Source organism: Astatotilapia calliptera, chromosome 9 (assembly GCF_964374335.1).
Source record: "Astatotilapia calliptera chromosome 9, fAstCal68.1, whole genome shotgun sequence".
Taxonomy (NCBI): Eukaryota; Metazoa; Chordata; class Actinopteri; order Cichliformes; family Cichlidae; genus Astatotilapia; species Astatotilapia calliptera.
The window spans coordinates 16,370,476-16,387,948 of record NC_137430.1 but is presented as its reverse complement, the minus strand read 5'-3'; the positions used below and the strand labels follow the sequence as shown (position 1 = coordinate 16,387,948).

General features: G+C 43.6%; 1 protein-coding gene across 3 annotated transcripts in view; it reads left to right on the top strand.

Moving 5' to 3' along the window:
* Positions 1-17,473, top strand: part of myripb (myosin VIIA and Rab interacting protein b) — a 131,590-nt gene that overhangs the window by 20,232 nt on the left and 93,885 nt on the right. The gene's annotated exons all lie outside the window — the stretch shown is intronic.

Genomic DNA, 17,473 nt, shown 5'->3' with positions numbered 1-17,473 from the left:
CACCAGTGTGTGAATGTGAGAGTGAATGAATAGTGGCATTGTAAAGCGCTTTGGGTGCCTTGAAAAGCGCTATATAAATCCAATCCATTATTATTATTATTTACAGAAGTCCCTGGAATATTCCTCTTGCCCAGGTGTCCTTAGACTTCAGGCATTCTTCTTCCTGAGATTTCTGTTCGATTCAATAGCAAGGAACAACATATGAAACAGGTAAGTAAGGGCTAAGGGTGAGGGGAGAGGGGTAGGGGGGTTGGGAGTAGAGAAGAGGGTAGTAGAGGGAAGGATATGGCGAAGGCTGGACGTTGATGGTGTTCACCGCAGGATGAGCCTGATAGGCTGGTTGACCCAAGGATGGGTAGGTGAAGAATGTGGTGGGACGTCTCTGCCTGCTGGACTGCCTAGGATGAGATGGTGGCTCTGGATGGATGTCATCCCCTGGCTCCACCCTGGGTTCCGGCTCTGGGTCAGGAACCTCTACTGGATCAGGACTGGACTCAGTGACGTCAACTTCTTCTTGAACCTGAGGCATCTCCTGATTGTCACTTAGTTGAGGTAGGTCTGGGTCTCTTAACACAATTAGATCCTCTTCCGGAACCATGGCACTTTTTTTTCTAGGTTGGACACGAGCCCTTAAGACTTGTCCTAGTTCACTTGGACCGGAGCTCCGTTGCGCTCCACTTGGAACTGGTGTGACTGGAGAATGGCCCCCTCGAGGGTATCTGGGTACACCAAGCCAGTACAATGGCTCACCCTCTTCCGAGTCAGTTGTGTCAGGGTTCGGCTCTGGTGTCATTGGTCTTCCGGTGGACTTCTTGTTTCTCTTGTGTGGTCTTGTAGCCTGACTTTGGATAATGTCCACTGGCAAGTCATTTACTTGTAACAACAAGTTCCTGTGCAAGGTGTGAACAGGACGGCCTCCCGCCTCTGGACTCACTTTGTAGACGGGGTTGTCGCCCACTTGCTCCCTCACAATGTAGACCGTTTGCTCCCAGTAGGGTCTCAGTTTGCCAGGGCCCCACCTTTCACTCAGGTTTCGTACCAGTACTCTGTCTCCTGCCTGTAGCATTACTCCTTTGCATCTTTTGTCATAGTTTGCTTTGCCTTTGGAACTTGACTGTTGACTGTTTGCATTTGCAATGCGGTATGCTTCTGTCATCTTCCCTTTCCATCTTTCTGCATACCCATGTGGTGTCTCAGTGTTGTTTTCTGCCATGAGACCAAAGAGAAGGTCTACTGGAAGACGAGGGTGTCGACCATACAAGAGGTAGTACGGAGAGAAGCCAGTCGATTCATGCTTGGTACAATTGTAAGCATGGATAACATGGGGTAGATGTTCCTTCCAATTTTGTTTCTCCTTTTCTCCCAGTGTACGCAGCATCTGTAACAGGGTGCGATTCAGTCTTTCAGTAGGGTTGCATTGGGGATGGTAGGGGGATGTCCTTGAGTGACCAACGCCTGCGAGTTCTCTTAGGGACTTGAATAACTTATTCTCGAACTCGCGACCCTGGTCGTGGTGGAGCTTGGAGGGGTAGCCAAATTTGGGAATGTAGTCATTGAAGAGGCGGTCTGCCGCGGTCTTTGCGGCCTTATTCTTGGTGGGATACGCTTGTGCGAACCTGGTAAAATGGTCTACAACAACCAGTATATATTCAAACCCACCTTTACAAGACTCTAAGTGCAGGAAGTCAATGCAAACAAGCTCAAGAGGGGAGCTGGATGTTATGCTACCCATGGGTGCTCTCTCGTGTGTCGTTGGCTTCTTCTGCTTGATGCACTGACACTTCCTTGTGACGTACTCTTCAATTTCTCTCTTCATGAAAGGCCAATAGAACCGCTCTCGAGCCAGGTTCAAGGCTTTCTCCACGCCGACATGGCCCATGTTGTTGTGGAGGTGTGTGAGAGCTACCTGTCTGTAGAGAGTAGGTAGGACCAGCTGCTTGCGTCCTGTAGTCTTTCTATAGAGAAGGTCATTCTCCATGTGCAGCCGACTCCACTCTCTCAACAGTCTCTTTGTGTTAGTGTCAGCCTTGTCATCTTCTGTTGGTCTTATGTCCTTCTCTACCATGTCAATGACTTTTCTGATTGCTGGATCTGCTCTCTGCGATTGTACAAGTTGGTCATGACTGATTGACTGTAGGGGTTCTTTGATGGGTAGGTTTGGTGCAGTGAGGTTAAGGGCTGCAATCCATGCTACATCTCCTTGCTTCGCTCTTCTGCTCCCTTCCCAAACCGCACATACGGCTTCCTCCGACAGTTCCTCTGAGCACTCTCCCATGAACCTCTCAATGTCAAGTGGGCAACGTGACAGCACATCTGCATCAATGTTTACTTTTCCCGGCCGGTATTTGATGTCGAAGTGGAAATCTGCCAATTGTCCGACCCAACGGTGTCCAACTGCGTTGAGTTTTGCTGTGCTGAGGACATATGTCAAGGGATTGTTATCTGTAAAAATGGTGAAATGTGGAGCATAGTAGAGGTAATCCTTAAACTTGTCACAAACTGCCCACTTGAGGGCGAGAAACTCTAGTTTTCCGCTGTGCAAGTGGTAGTTTTGTTCAGCAGGTGTGAGCGTGCGAGACCCATACCCAATCACTCTCATCTTGCCTTGTTGGTTCTGATATAGGACGGCACCAAGGCCCCTCTGGGATGCGTCCGTGTGCAATATAAAAGGGCGGGTGAAATCAGGGTACGCTAACACTGGTGGCTGAGTGAGCATGTCGATCAAGCGCTCAAGGATCTCTTGGTGTTCTTTGTTCCACTGTATCAGGGCTCGAGAAGGCTGCTGAGTGTGTTTTGCTCTGCCTCTAGTTGGCTTTGGTGGCAGTGTGTTGGACGGGACTTGGAGCAAGTCATACAACGGTTTGGCTATGCGGGAGAAGTCCTGCACATACGTCCGATAGTAGCTTAGGAATCCCAAAAGCTGCCTGACTTCTCCGACGGTCTGTGGCCTTTTGTGTTTGAGTGCCTGTACTGCCTCGGTATCTTTGGGGTCCACCTTTACTCCATCTGCAGATACCAATCGGCCGACATAGCGAACCTCTTTACGGAACAGCTCACACTTCTCAGGTTTTAGCTTTACACCATGCCGTTGTAGGGCTTGGAGGACTTTCTGTAGCACTTGGACATGTTCGTCAAACGACTTGGAAAAACAAAGCACGTCGTCAAGGTAAGGGATACAGCACTCGTCTCTGAGGGTGTCAAGCATTTCTTCCATGCTCCGTTGGAAGGCTGCTGGGGCATTAGACAGTCCAAAGGGTATCCTCACCCATTCATAGAGGCCCCACGGGGTAGTGAATGCCGTCAGGTACCTTGAGCCTTCTGCGATGAAACCTTGATGATAAGCTTTACCCTGATCCAGGATCGAGAACCAGCTGTAACCACCTAGCGAGTCTGTGAGATCCTGGATCCGGGGGAGTGGGTGTCTGTCTGGCACAGTCTTGTTGTTTAAGAGACGATAATCGATGCACAAACGTAAAGACCCATCCTTCTTTCTTACGCAAATGACTGGAGCAGCATACGGCGACTGTGACTTCACTACCCATCCCTTGACAATCAGCTCTTGAATATACTCCTTCACTTCCCTGTAAAGGGGTTTAGGGATAGAAGCATAGGCCCTCTGGACTGGTGTATCATCTTTGAGCCTGATTTCCATTTGTAGTGAAGGGATACAGCCTATGTCTGTGCTGCTACGAGAGAACGCCTCACACTCTTCCCTTACACTTACATCACCACGGACTGCCATTTGGCTTTTTCTACCTTTAAAACCCGGAGAGCAGCCAAATGGCTTTTAGCTAAGCTTTAGCTTCAGCCAAGTGGAAGCTAAATTGGCTAGTCATTCATATGTATATTAGGTTGTTAGCTGGGAATTCTGGAGGGAGGGGAGTGGGGGTGTGTGGATGAGGGGGTGGGGGAGCTGCTAAAAGCTGTGAACTTCCCACTCCCCTCCCTCCAGAATTCCCAGCTAACAACCTAATTTACATATGAATGACTAGCCAATTTAGCTTCCACTTGGCTGAAGCTAAAGCCTAGCTAAAAGCCTACCAGCCATTTGGCTGGTGGTGGTTTTTAAAGGTAGAAAGGTAGAAGCCTGGGACACCTTTTCAACTGACTTCTGTTGGTCTGGACTCAGGTGGCTAAGATCAACTGGGGGTAGCCATGACTCAGTGGACAGTTCAGAAACAGGAGTGGCTGCGCTCACCTCAGCTATGGTGATGGGGCTCTGTGTGGGTTGAGTCAGCTCTGATGTGTTTGTGGGTCGGTCTGCCTCAATAACTTTAGCGACATGTTGAATAGTACCCAGGGCTGTTCTCTTCGGTAGAATTATTTCGTGTTTGGAGTGGTTAGAGATGGGGACCTTAACAAATGGCCTTTGAGGGTTGTTGATCTCAAGGAGCCCTTCCCCAACACTCAGGTGTCTCAAGGCAGTGTTCTCGTCGGGTTCGTACAGCACCAGGGGGTCACAAATGTCAAAACTTTGGGGTACTCTGCACCACACTTGGACTGCTTTTCCAGCAGGAATGGTCACATTGCTCTTCCCAATTCTCACTGTGGCTGGGTCACATTCTGCTCTTTGTGGTACTTGTATGAAGTTTACCATAGCCATCACTTGCTCTTCGTCTGTACCAAAAGCTTTGCGTAGGAGACTATATAATAAAGCACTGGCCTCTCGGTCTGACTCTTGTGTTTGGATAATGGCGCCAAGCACGTTCGCTCCCAGGAGGGGCTGAGGGAGTGACAGCTTACTGACAAGGAAAGGGGCTTGCACAGTAAGATTGGGATCTTCGTGACCAGCAAGAGTGACTGTAAGTTCAACCCACCCATCATAAGGAACTGCTTGTCCGTTAACCGCATAAACTTCAAGTCCATCATTTAACAGCTCTTGGAGGGGTCTCACCTGATAGTTAGGAATAAACCGCTGAACCCACTGTCTATCCACTAAACTCACTTGTGAGCCAGAATCAAATAACACTGTCACTGGATAGCCACCAATCAAACACTTGAGGAGGCTTTTCTTTCCAACTAGGGGGACTTTACAGCTGTTTGGTGTTAAACTTTGGCAAGAGGTTACCTGTTGCTTTCTCTGGTCTCGCTTTGGCTGCCTTCTTTTTAGCTTACTGCGACGTCTTGCACACTCAGTAGTAAGCTGTGCAGAGGAAGACCTTACTGGCTGGGACTGTGACTCTGCGCCGGCCTCTGGCTGTCCCTCGACAGAGACCGATTCCAGTTTCCCTGAGTTTTGGTCCGCTTTAAACATCCCACCGCTCAGTGTCCTGACTCGCAGCATACAAAGCAATGACTACAGTCCTGCAAGTTCTGTTCAGTACACTTTGGACAAAGGAACGCTTTCTTTTGAGGAGGTCTGTTGGGGTTGGCTGGGGTTTGGAAAAGCGGGTTGGGAGGTGGTTGTGGGGACAGCTGGAAAGGCTTTGCCTCGTGTTGTTTAATTAGGCTGGCGACCATGTTAGTTAGAGTCTCTACTTGGGCGGCAAGTTGTTTGATTGTTGGTGAGGATTGCTCTTTGGCTATCTTGTCGTTTGCTTCGACCCCAGCACTTTGGGCTTGTGCACTCTTTTGGCGGGCGACTTGGCCTAACCTTCGCTGGTGTTCATTTTCATCACTGATAATCTTTGTGACCTCACTAAGAATCTCTTCGTCAGTGACATTGTTGTTTGAGGTGAGAGGTCTTAGTCTTTGTCGCAAGTCTGCGTACTTAGCCCCCAGGCCTTGATAGATTGTGTGGAGGAAAACTTCCTGGACGGTTCTTGGGTCATAGGAGATCTCAGTGTTGGCCTGCTTCGACTGAAAAATAAGCTTCTGTTTAAGTCCAATCATGCGATACAGAAACTGCTGGGGCGTCTCTTGTTCACTTTGTCTAGCACACATTAACTCCTGGAGCATTTCAGTTGTCGCTTTTTCTCCGAGATGAGACCTCAGAAAGCCCTGAAGTTCATGGAGAGACAGGTCATCTTTGAGCATTAACATGTCCCGGAAAGTGCCAGGCTTCACAATTCTCAACACACCTCGAACAATTTCAGCCTCCACAAATCCTTCTTTAACTCCTTCATTAATCTGCTTGGTGAGACTGTTGTAGCTGATTTCGGAACTGTTGTCTCCAATCTGTCCTCCAAACACTTTGAATTCTCTGCGTGGCAAGTACGAAAAGTCTCTTACAGTGACTGGCTGCTTAGGGCTAATCTGTATGATTGGTTGTGGTTGCAAATTGCTCTGCTGGCGTGCTAAAGCAGGTGACTGGGCCCTTACAGTTCCACATAGTCTTAGCCTCTCACCCAGTGTCTCATACGCTTTCCTCAACTCCTCTAACTGTTGTATTTCTGCGTTTGCATAGGGGTTTGGTGATATATCTGGTGGATCTTCCGGCGGTTGTGGGTCTAGCACGGTATTGGATGGTTGTGGACTGGGCATGGCATGTACTTCATTCTCACCAGCTGTTTGCACGGCAGGATTACTTCCTTGGATGACTAGATTAATCAAATCATTCAGCGTCAACAAATGACTCATGCCCTCATCTTCAAGTTGCAATAGTGTATTTGACTGCATGTAGGAGGTGATATAGTCCATACAACCTTCTTTATCCTCCTGACTGAGCTGTGTAGTGTCTTTGTTTTCTGATGCAAGGCTCTTAGCGAGTTCGAAGAGGTCTTGACCTTGGAGTGAAAACAAGCGTCTCCTGATATTCCAGGCGAGTTCCTTTCTCTCGGTCGACATGTTGTATGTATTTCTGATTATCCTTCAGCTCGATAGTGACTAGGATGCGTCACACTCCCCTCACTGCAGTACGGTTCCACGTCGAGGCAAAGGTCCCCTTTTCACCTCACTACCTGGACACCTACTCGCTGGCTTGGCTGGAGTAACGGCCTTGTCACGATTGTGTCGTGGTTCTGGTATCACTGGATCTGCCCTCGACGATTGTAAAAATAAAGGTAGAGTCTCAGAGAAAGAATCACAGGAGCACTCGTGTCTTTTCCCAAATTGCATCTGAGAGGACAGGAAGTTGGTCCGCTCTAGGCAACCGCGGGCGAACGACTACAGTGTCAACAGTTCCGCTTATTATTTCTCACTTTTACTCTCCTCAATTGTTATGGACTACACGTAATGAATGTAAAATAATAATTGTCTTAATTGCTGACATATGTTTTTCTTAAAAATAATAAAATTTACCAAAATGTGGTAGCACATTTGTGTTCACCACACATGTCAAACTGTGTGCCACTTGTGGAGGTGTAACATTTCTGCATCACCGCACTCTCACTCTCTCTCTTTTTTTTTCTTCATGGTGCATTTAAAGATCCTTCATGTTGGGAAGGATTTCATGGTCTCGGAATGCAAAATGACACAAGGAAGCATAAGTTAGCATAATGAAAAGCACCCGGTCCATGAGGTGAAGAGGGAGACAGACAGTGTGTTTTATACAAGGTGCAAAACAACAGAAACTGAATCCTCTTTTCCTTTTGAAGCAGTCTTGCGTACTTGAAACTCCTCTGTATGCAGGTGATCTTCTGTCTCTGTTCTGGTTGTCTTATTTTTCTTTTGAGGTGTTTTTTTCTTTTCTTTTTTGTGCCATCATTCAGAGTAAGCATTTAAATGTCATTTAACACTGAATCTTTGATGTGGTCATCTTAGCCTCTGAGGAACTTAATGTGTTTCATAACTCAAAATTCTCAAATTAATGAGCAGATTGATAATCAAAATAGCATGCCATTGTAGCTGTAGACTTAATAAATGCTGTGTGCTTTAATGAGGCTTTCAGGAGGTGTTTTAAAAAAAAAACAAAAAAAACAAAAGCTGATGGGAAAAATTGAAGGCCGCAGGGCCACCTTGGGTACAACTCTGACAAAATCTGACAACTCCCATCCAGTATGACATCCTCTTCACCCTTTTCATCTAAAAAGTATTATAGGGAAGAAAACACACAAGACAGAGCAGGGACACGAGGAGGTCTATGCAGACATACTGACAAATAATACTTCTAACACACAGAGAACCCACTGAGGAAAAAAACCTAAGGAGAATCCTTCTCAAAGTAACGTGGACCTTCTGCTTAAACGTCTCTGATTTGTTTAAAAAATTTTTTGTTATAATATGTATATAATATGTTAATAACCTGGATGGTATCCAAATAGCTTTTTAAAAGTCTTATAGATCCCTTTACTCCCCCAAAGCACAGGCCACCAAACACACAATTGTTGACTTTTTAAACTCTTTAGACTTGCCCTCACTCAGTAGGGTATTTCATAAGTATAGGTAAGGCCATTTCTAGACTGAACGCCAATAAGTCTCATGACGTAGACGGGCTGCCACCGGAATGGTACAAATCTAAGGGGAAACATTACTGTTTATTTTAGAAAATTGTTTTAATTATATTTTGTTAGGAGGAACTGCCCCCACCCACCATCCCAGTCCTGGAAGGAAGCTTTTGTATCAGTTATACCAAAAGAAGGGAAGAATAGACTTGAATGTAAATCATATAGACCCATCAGTGTCCTGAACGTAGATTATAAATTATACACCTCCATTGTAGCAAAAAGAATGGACAGTATAATAACTTCCTGGATCATGGCTTTATATAAAAATGGACAAGCCCACTACGATAAAAAAGAACACTACATATTATTGAACAAAGTTCAGTTCCTTCACCTTATACCAGGGATGTGCTGTTGGCAAGGCTGTCCACTCAGCCCAAATCTTTTTAAGTTATTTATTAAACAACTAGCCCAACCAGTACGCCAGGAAGGTACACTAAACTGTATTTATATTGTAGTAAATGATTAAAAGGTCAGTTTATATGCAGATGATGTTTTGGTCACACTACCTGACCCAGACTCAAGTTAACCTGTTGTGATGGGATTTTTGGAAACCTATGGCAAGGTGGAGCTTGCTCCCTCTGGACTTTTGCAGCTGAATCAGATCAGTTTAAATGAACATTCTCCCCAAATTATTATATCTTTTCTCAACATCACCTACAGAAATACCCAAAGAACAATGTTGAGACTGGGATAAAAACATCTCATGATTCATTTGGAATAATAAGAAACCAAAGGTGAAATTCTCTACCTTTCAGCTGCCTGAGGGGGACGGGGGTAGGGCCCTTCCTTTATTTAATTGATTATTACTCATCTGCACAATTACAGCCACTTGTATGTTGGTGCGATCGACTTTATGAAACCAGGCGGAACAACATTGAACTTTCTACAGCAGTTAAACCATTACAAATGGTGTATGTGGCTGTATTGATAAGGAAACAAAGGCACCTGGTCAGTGGGTAGATCTCCCCCTTAAAATGTGGGGAGACTGTGAAAAATTACAGGATATGGTAAAAATGCTCTGGCCAGCATATGATCCCGACTTTGCACCAGCAGTGCAAGATGGTAGGTTCCAGCAATGGATTTCTTTAGGTATTACCTCGATATGTAAATGTGTGGTATGGCAGATTTCTTTCATTTACTGCACCAGCATTTTTTCTATCGTGTAGAAAAACAACAAAATCTTATAATTGCACTTCTTTTTCTTATATAAAGATATTTGTAGGATTAAATGTGAAGTGAAACTTTACTGTGATAGAAAGGGGAGTTTCACTTGAATGTGGGTGGGCTATACTTGGCCCGTGACGTAAGATAAGTTTGACATCCCCGCACTAGAGAATCCCACATCCAAACATAAGAGACACATGCTGCACAGCTTAAAGGAAAACAGGAAGTAATGAAGAAGAGGAACAATAAAGAATATGATCTTCCTCCTATATTTGAAATGTATTGCATGTAAGTGTGCTGCAGCTTCAATTTGCAGGCTCGAGTCTTGTGTTAAAGATTTCTTGGGTTTATTTGAGATGGCCATTGATTCTCATTTTCTCCTCCACTGGTTCCAGTGTATGTTTGTTTTTGTTTTTCAGTTGGAGCTTAGCTCTCAGTTTGAGGAAATGGACAGAACCGAATCGATATCTCCCTCGGGACTGTTTCTGTATTTCATATGAGACACTCTTTGAATCTTCTCTTATTTGTCTTTTTTAAAATTTCCTTTTCTGTTTCCATCTGTTTTTCTCTGACACTTATTGCTCGCAAAGTGGAAAAGTGTATCATTTCTTTGTTTCACTCAGTATCGTCATGGCAGCATGTGTGTGTGTGTGTGTGTGTGTGTGTGTGTATACAGTATTTACACTGTATTTAAAATCCACCACCCCGTCCCTCTGCACCCACAAGCTGAGGTGATTCCCTTTGTAGCTGATATATAATTACCTTTCCATAAAACCCAGTTTTAAAGAAGTCACATAAAACATGCTTAATTAAAGCCGGGCTACTTGATTCTGTGCTCTTTTTTCACCCTCGTAAAGATTATGAACTAAACTTAAATCGGCTCTTAAAACACTATAAACTTGGAGCTGCTTTTCTGTAAAGATACTGATTCTGATCTTTGCCACTTTAATTTCTTCTTTTATTTGTCTGAGAATGGTTATTTATGTTTTTATTATTGCTCATTTTCGATTACTTGTACTGTTTTGAATTAGAAGAATTCGATTTAATCACCTGACAGAAATAGTAGAAGTGGTCCACTCTGACACTGTTAAATTACAGTAAAATCCTGTCACATGACCTGTTGCCAGTTAGATATATTGCATTATTCTCTGTTAGAGACTGTGCTTTGCTGCCTTTCCAGTAAGTGGTGCAGAGCGTGGTCAGGATTATCCATGATGGGTAACAGTTTGTTCTCCACCACAGCTTTGAAAGTGTCCAGCTTACAGCCATCACAGAGCCAGCCTTACTAATCAGTTTATTCAGTCTGTTGGTGTCACCAGCACCGATGCTGCTTTCCCAGCAGACCACAGCAAAGTGCTCTGCACTTGCCAGAACTGAGTGATAGAAAATCTCCATCGATTTTCTTCACAGGTTACCTTAAAAGCAGAGCCCTGTGCTTTAAGTTGAGCTTCAACTTCACTATTGAGCCATTTTTTTCTGATTATGAAACAATTCTAATGTCTTTGTTGTAGTGACATTCACAGCACAAAGGTTTGTATAAGAGAGGTCTGCTGAAGTATTTTCCTCCAGATCTGCACCCTCAGCACATTTACTCTATTCTGCGACATTGAAGCAGTCCTGCAGTGCTGAGATGATTCCCTTAGCGAATACCTGAACTGTTTTCATAGATGGCTTGTGTCTGCAGATACTGGGGTAAAAGGCATGAGACTTTCAGATTGGTAAGAAAGTTGAAATGTGCATTGGGGCAGCTTTGTAGGCACCTGAAAAGTTTGTGTAGATCTGGTGTAGTATGTTCTTTTTGCCTGGTGGGGAAGTTATATTGTTTAGGGTAAACTCCTTAAAGTTAAAAGGTCTGCAGTTCAACATTAGATACTTTATATCTGGTGAACAGCGCATGTCGATGACTCTTGTGTCAGTGTACCAGCTGGTGTTGACATAAAAGTAGACTCCTCCACCTCTCCTCTTACGAGATGTCTGCCTCCTCTTTTATGAAATTCTTGCACTCGTCAAACTCTGGTTTCACAAACTGTGATGTTTGATAATTTGACAGAACTCAGAAAATGTAATTAGTCTCTTGGTATTTGTGTGTTTGTGTATGCGCGGTGTAAATGAGTCCTGTGGAACCAGACTCTGTGAAAACTAAACAAGTCTTCCTACACTCCTCATGACCTTCAGCCACAATCAGAGTAAATACAGAGACGGTCTTTACCAAATCATTGCTACCTCCAGTTTATCCAAATTAAAGATGTCTTCAGTGTTATTGTTAGAAACTTCACCAACCACCATCTCGCCCTCTAATCAAAATAAAATTCCTTAGAGTTCTCAAAATGTCATCTCAAATATGCAGAAATGTAGATTTAAAGTAAATTTCTTTCTACATAAAGGCATATGGTGCATTCGGTGACATTCTGTAAATCAGAAATCCATTGTTGACATCCAGTAAACAACATATATTTTCACTTTGATTGGCTAGACATACATGAAGACATCTCTCTGACTTGTAATCAAAACAACCCAGTAATGACAGTATAAGCTCCTCCAAAGAATCTGCATCACCGCACTTAAACTTTACTGTGGTCTGAGGTGAGAGGAGCAGACGCCGACCTCTCTGGCTTAAAAGACACCTGTCAGTCAATTTGTCTTGCTAATGAGGACAAATTTAAAATGCAAGGTTGATGTTTTTTTCCAGTCTACTTCAATCTTCACTTGTACCTGTACCTGCATGCCACTGTTTTCCATATACCTGTGCTTTTTCTGCACATGCTCACCAAATTGAAATAAATTAAATAAGACTCCCTCACCCTTTTGTTTTCATTTGGGGGTGCCACTCCACCACCCGTGGCTATTTCTTCCAAGTGGCTTGTGTTTCTCTTGAAGCCGTCATTGGTTGAGTGACTGGTTTCGGGAGATTATGAGTCACAGCTGGCGCAGCAGTTGGCTCTCCCTTCTCTGTTTAATCACTGCAGGAGTTGCATGGTCTGATAAAGCGGCTGCTTTCATTATTAGTAAGTGAAACACTCAAACGCAGGTCCTCATTTTTTAAAATGTTTACCACTGGTGGATTGCTTAGATGCATTTAAGTGCTTATTGTACCACATTTCACCCTCAACCCATGTTACCTTCTGTGATCTATGTGCAGAATAATAGCTGTTTCAGAGTTAAACTTTCATAGTTAGAAAGTTGAATCAGTTTATGGGGAACCTTGGAGGGTTTTACAGTATAATACAAACTGGTTCCAGGACAGTTTGCTTTGTTGATTTAAACATAGACTGCATATCAGAGATGGCTATAAGTCTCAATGACAACAAACAGTGGTTTGTTGAGTAGCGTTTTGAAGCCTCAACTGTGGGATTTCAGGGGTTCAGGGTGTCATTTCTTTTCTTTTTGTCTCACCATGTTTGTTTTATAGGGAGAGCTGGGGTGTTATCATCTAATACTAGTGCTTGGCAGCTAGCTTATGTAGCTAGCTTGGTTAGTGAGGTGCATCTGTTATTATATGTGAGTTTTGGCAAATTAAAAACATAATCCTCTTACCAAAGAAACTGAACCGCTGAGTTACTATCCTATTTTCAAATCACAATAAAGTGCAATTTGAAGCAGTTTTTATTGTCATGAACAGAAGCTTTTGAAACCAAAAATCTCAAAATGTGTTGGAACTTTTTTCAGTGCCGTAGTCAGAAAATGTGCATAAGCTGTAATTAATCAGGAGCTGATGGAGGCAGCATACGGCAACAAGTGTTCTAATCTATCCTTACATGGTTGAGAAGAAGAAGGGTGGTTGTGAGCACAGCAAAACTGCACATTGAAGGTAGCGACTAGTGAAGCAGCAGCTGCAATAGTGCTGCCCTGATTCTTTAATTTTAGTGATATTGGTACTGACTACATTTCTTTTAGCAAACCCACTGTCTCACGAGTCCTTATCAAATTGTAATATCATACTATAGGCATAGGGCACAATGCATACTTGTGCCCTGACCGGAGCACAAGTATGCATTTTTTATTAGCTGCTTGCATGCTATATTATACAGTGGACTGTGTACAGTTGGTCATCCATCCATGTTTTTTTACATTTTCTTTAGTTTCGTGTAGAGATTAGAATATATATTTCTTTATAATTCATGATAACACTCAATTACAACTGACAGTGCTTCATCTAGCCAAAACTCCTCACACTTTAATACGGTTCCTTCTTGAAGCCTATCGCAATCAGCTGCCCTTTTTCACTTCCTCATGTGTTTGAGTTGTTTGAGTCCCTATTGGAAAGGACATAAGCTGCAGTTGAAACGTGAGTCTCATATGTGTTTTATTTTTTAGGTGAAGGTGGGCAGGAGGAGGAGCAGTTGGATAAGATTCAACTGTGTGAGAAATGGAGAGTAAGGCAGAAAGAGGAGGGAAGATAAACAGTTGGAGTTTTTTTTAATGTGTCCTTGATGAAACACAGGAGATGCAGATGCGTCAAGCTCTGTCCTATTAGCTGAGGCTGCTGCTGGCTGTTATAGCAGCTGCCTTGCATTTATGTGTGTTGTGAGTTCTTGATCAAATTTGTTTGTGTGTTTGTTTGTGTGTGTATAAGCATGTGTGTATTTGCATGTACATGCTCACTTTATGCTCACTTTAGTGTCAAAAGGAAGACTTAATCTATAGTTGGATGATTAAATGCACTGAAGGCCTGTGCTTAAAGAGCACTGCATCACATGTCTTCTGATATTTTGTAAAACATATTTTGTGTCAGCATACTGCTGCTGATGGGCTGTGACTATACATCTGCTATGTCCTTCTGAGCAATGAGACATATCCCATGAGGTAAAAACCCACAATGAGAAGGCATGCAATGCAGAAACAAAGTCCCGTAATTTGAGCCACTTGTCCAGGTGGAAAGCTCCTTGTTGCGTTGGAGCTTTCCTCCAGTCACTCGCTAAGTCAAAGAAAGCTGATTAGAAAACCGAAGCCCATTCAGCCTGCTTTACTAATGATTCCACACAAAGGAAATCTAAAGCGTGCTGCTTGCTTTTGGTTTCATCACCTGGTTCAACTTTTTCTCCACTCTTTCTCTGTGAGCATCTCTCTCTAAATATTCTTTTCTTCCACTTTCCTTTGCTCCCTTTGATGCTTGTGGTTTTGTCAGGACTGTTAATACCTTCCTCTGACATATATTCTGTTTCCACAAGCTGAGCGCTCTCTGCTGAAGCCAGTCCAGTATTCCTGTGTTCACCTCTTTTAATGTTCGGCCATCATAAACACTTAATTTTTTGGTCAGTACAGTACATCATGGTGTAGGTGGATTAAGCCTGGCGGAGGCGAAGGCGGGGGCACTGCTCCTCTGCCAGTACATATTAGTTCAGGCTCTGGATTTTGGCCAGCTGTACATCTGCAATTAGATTTGTGGTCAGGTGAAGGAAAGCAGCGGTAGACTCGAGGACATCTGGAGACATGCGGAACACATATCCAGACTTCTCTTTGTCATTTCGGGAAACCCAACATTCATCTTTAATTGCAATTAAGTATATAGTAAGCCTGGGTTACATCCTGCCCGCTATGTTTAGCAACCAAACTGGGGAGGACAAATTTCTAATCCGCTAAAATGTAAAAATGTAATGGTTCGGCGATGTTGCAGCACCACCTGCTCTTCTCATTTTGAGATTTTTTTTCTCCCCCTGGTGCACAGGAGTCAGACTAATTCTGTCAATTCCCCGTGTTTTATAGGAGGCTGTGTTTTATGACTGTGTCGTCTGTATTGATGGTTTTGCACAGCTGCACTGCCTGGCTGCCAGGCTGTCAGATGTTAACCCAAATATGCTGATGGAGTAGTGCCACAGCTCATTGAGTTGCCAGTCGCAACCACGAGCTGGATTGTGGAAATAAAATAAAACGGGTTTGTGATCTTCCAGACAAAAAAATCTACTTTAATAACACAGAGCACAGTGTGCTGGTATTTGTTTCGTCAAGTAGGTGCGATTCCAACTTTCAGCATTATTTTCAACTTTATTTTACATACCCTGACCAATTAACTGCAAAAAAATGATAGCCCTTTTTGTATATGCTGTACAAACTGAAAGCGCGCCTTATTTTGGCCTCGATATATAGATGTGAACACCACCAGACACCCTTAAAACATAATGTCAGCACTTTAAACCCATTTTTTTGAAATCCAGCATGCTGGAGTGCAGCCAAAACAATGAAAAACATTTCACTCTGCTAATACTTTCAGACTGCAGATTGCACTGCTGGCAGTGTGCTTCTAAAGCAAAAAATAAAAAAATGGCCCTATTTCTCTCCACCACAACAACCTTTCCCCCTCATTTAAAAAAAAGTTTCTATGGTTAAACTATGCTGACCAGGAAAGTAACATGCCTCTAAGCCATTAAAATGCAGTCCTGGTTTCCAAACGCTCCTGTCTGGGAGCAGCCTTGGAAAATGACCTTCTCCATTGGGCCCATAGGGAGCACTGTTGTCCGTCTTGTCAGGACCAAGCTAGACTGTACACACATGGCTGCGCTTTCCTCATCCCGGTGGCTGACCACAGGCTCCAGACCAGACTGAGTGACCCACAGGGCTCCTGTCAAAATTATATTCAGGTCTAATTCAGTGTCAGTCTGTCGAGCTTTAGTGTGGGTAAGGGTGGGCGGGGGGAGAGAATACTACCTAGATTTTCTGCCAAAGCTTTATTTATGTTGGAAGGAAAAACAGCTGATACGAGTTTTAAATCAAATCTTTTTATTCTGCATTTTTTCCTCTAGTTTTTGTTCCTTCTTTATACTGCAGTAAATCACATATACAGAGTATTTAACAGCTGTATTCATTGCTTTTAGTGCCCTCCTCTGGTTCCAGATTTAATTGCAGATTTTAATCCTAACAAGCGCTCTCTTGTATGTCTGAGATGTCACTTTGAAATATAAAATAAATCTCTCTGTAATGACTGTTTGGAGTGTGAAAACTGCACCTCTTGGTCAATATCGTCTCCCCCAATCCCTGCTTTCATTTCCTGCGAGCAAACAGATGTATAAACATGGAAGCAAGACGTTTTCTGGGGTTAATTTCTAAAATCAAATACACTCTGGGTTTTGCGTGGTTGCTTATCTGCAGCATCCTCATGCTTTGTGAAAGGAGGCATCAAAAAGATTTGTAAATCAGTGAAGAATCTCTGATTTTTATTTATCTATTTTTTTTTTATTGTTGAAAAGATGATCTTCCAAGGCGAACGTTTCAAATCGTTTCAGTCCATTTTCTGTGCAAAGACAAATTCCAGCAGGCGTCCACTCAGACCTCACCACGTTTTCACTGGCAGCACGCACTCCCAGCAAAGACAGGCTGTGTGATTCGCACTAACGCAAATAGGCAACGAATTGTGTCTTCGGGCTGTACGGAATGATCGTAATAATTAACAGGCCAAAAGAGGACACTCGTATAACGCAGCTCTAGCTGACAGTATATAGCTTTAAATAGCCGACCATTGCCTGACTAGGCTACTTGAGCAGGCAGCACACCGTGGAAAGAGTTGACAGGGGAAGGGAGCGCAGAGGATGTGGGGTGAGGTGGAGTGGTTAAAGAGTTAGGGGGAGGGCAATAATTAGCTGAGCTTGTCATTCTAGTGATTAAACACTGATTTAGAAGAGTGCTCAGTGGGTACATGGAGTTAAATTGGCTGTTCTGCTGTTAGTGCAGACGTGACACACGAGGACTGGGTCACTGCACTGCAATGCAGCAGCACATAAGTGCAGTTCACCTCCCTGCTTGTAGGTCTGAACAGTGTTTGCTTATGGGCCAGAAGTAATGCGAACATACTGGCTGACTTTGCTCCTGAACAGTGATCCCTTTTGGTACCTGTTACTTCCTGCATTGTTCTCACAAAGCACATACTTGATAAATAGGCATCATTATTGCTGCTGAAAGAGCTTGCTGCTATCTTCAAAAATAAAGACGAATTTGCTGTACCCCTCTAATAAGTGCATGTTAGTTCGCAGGTTAAAAGCTCCAGTAAGTAATGT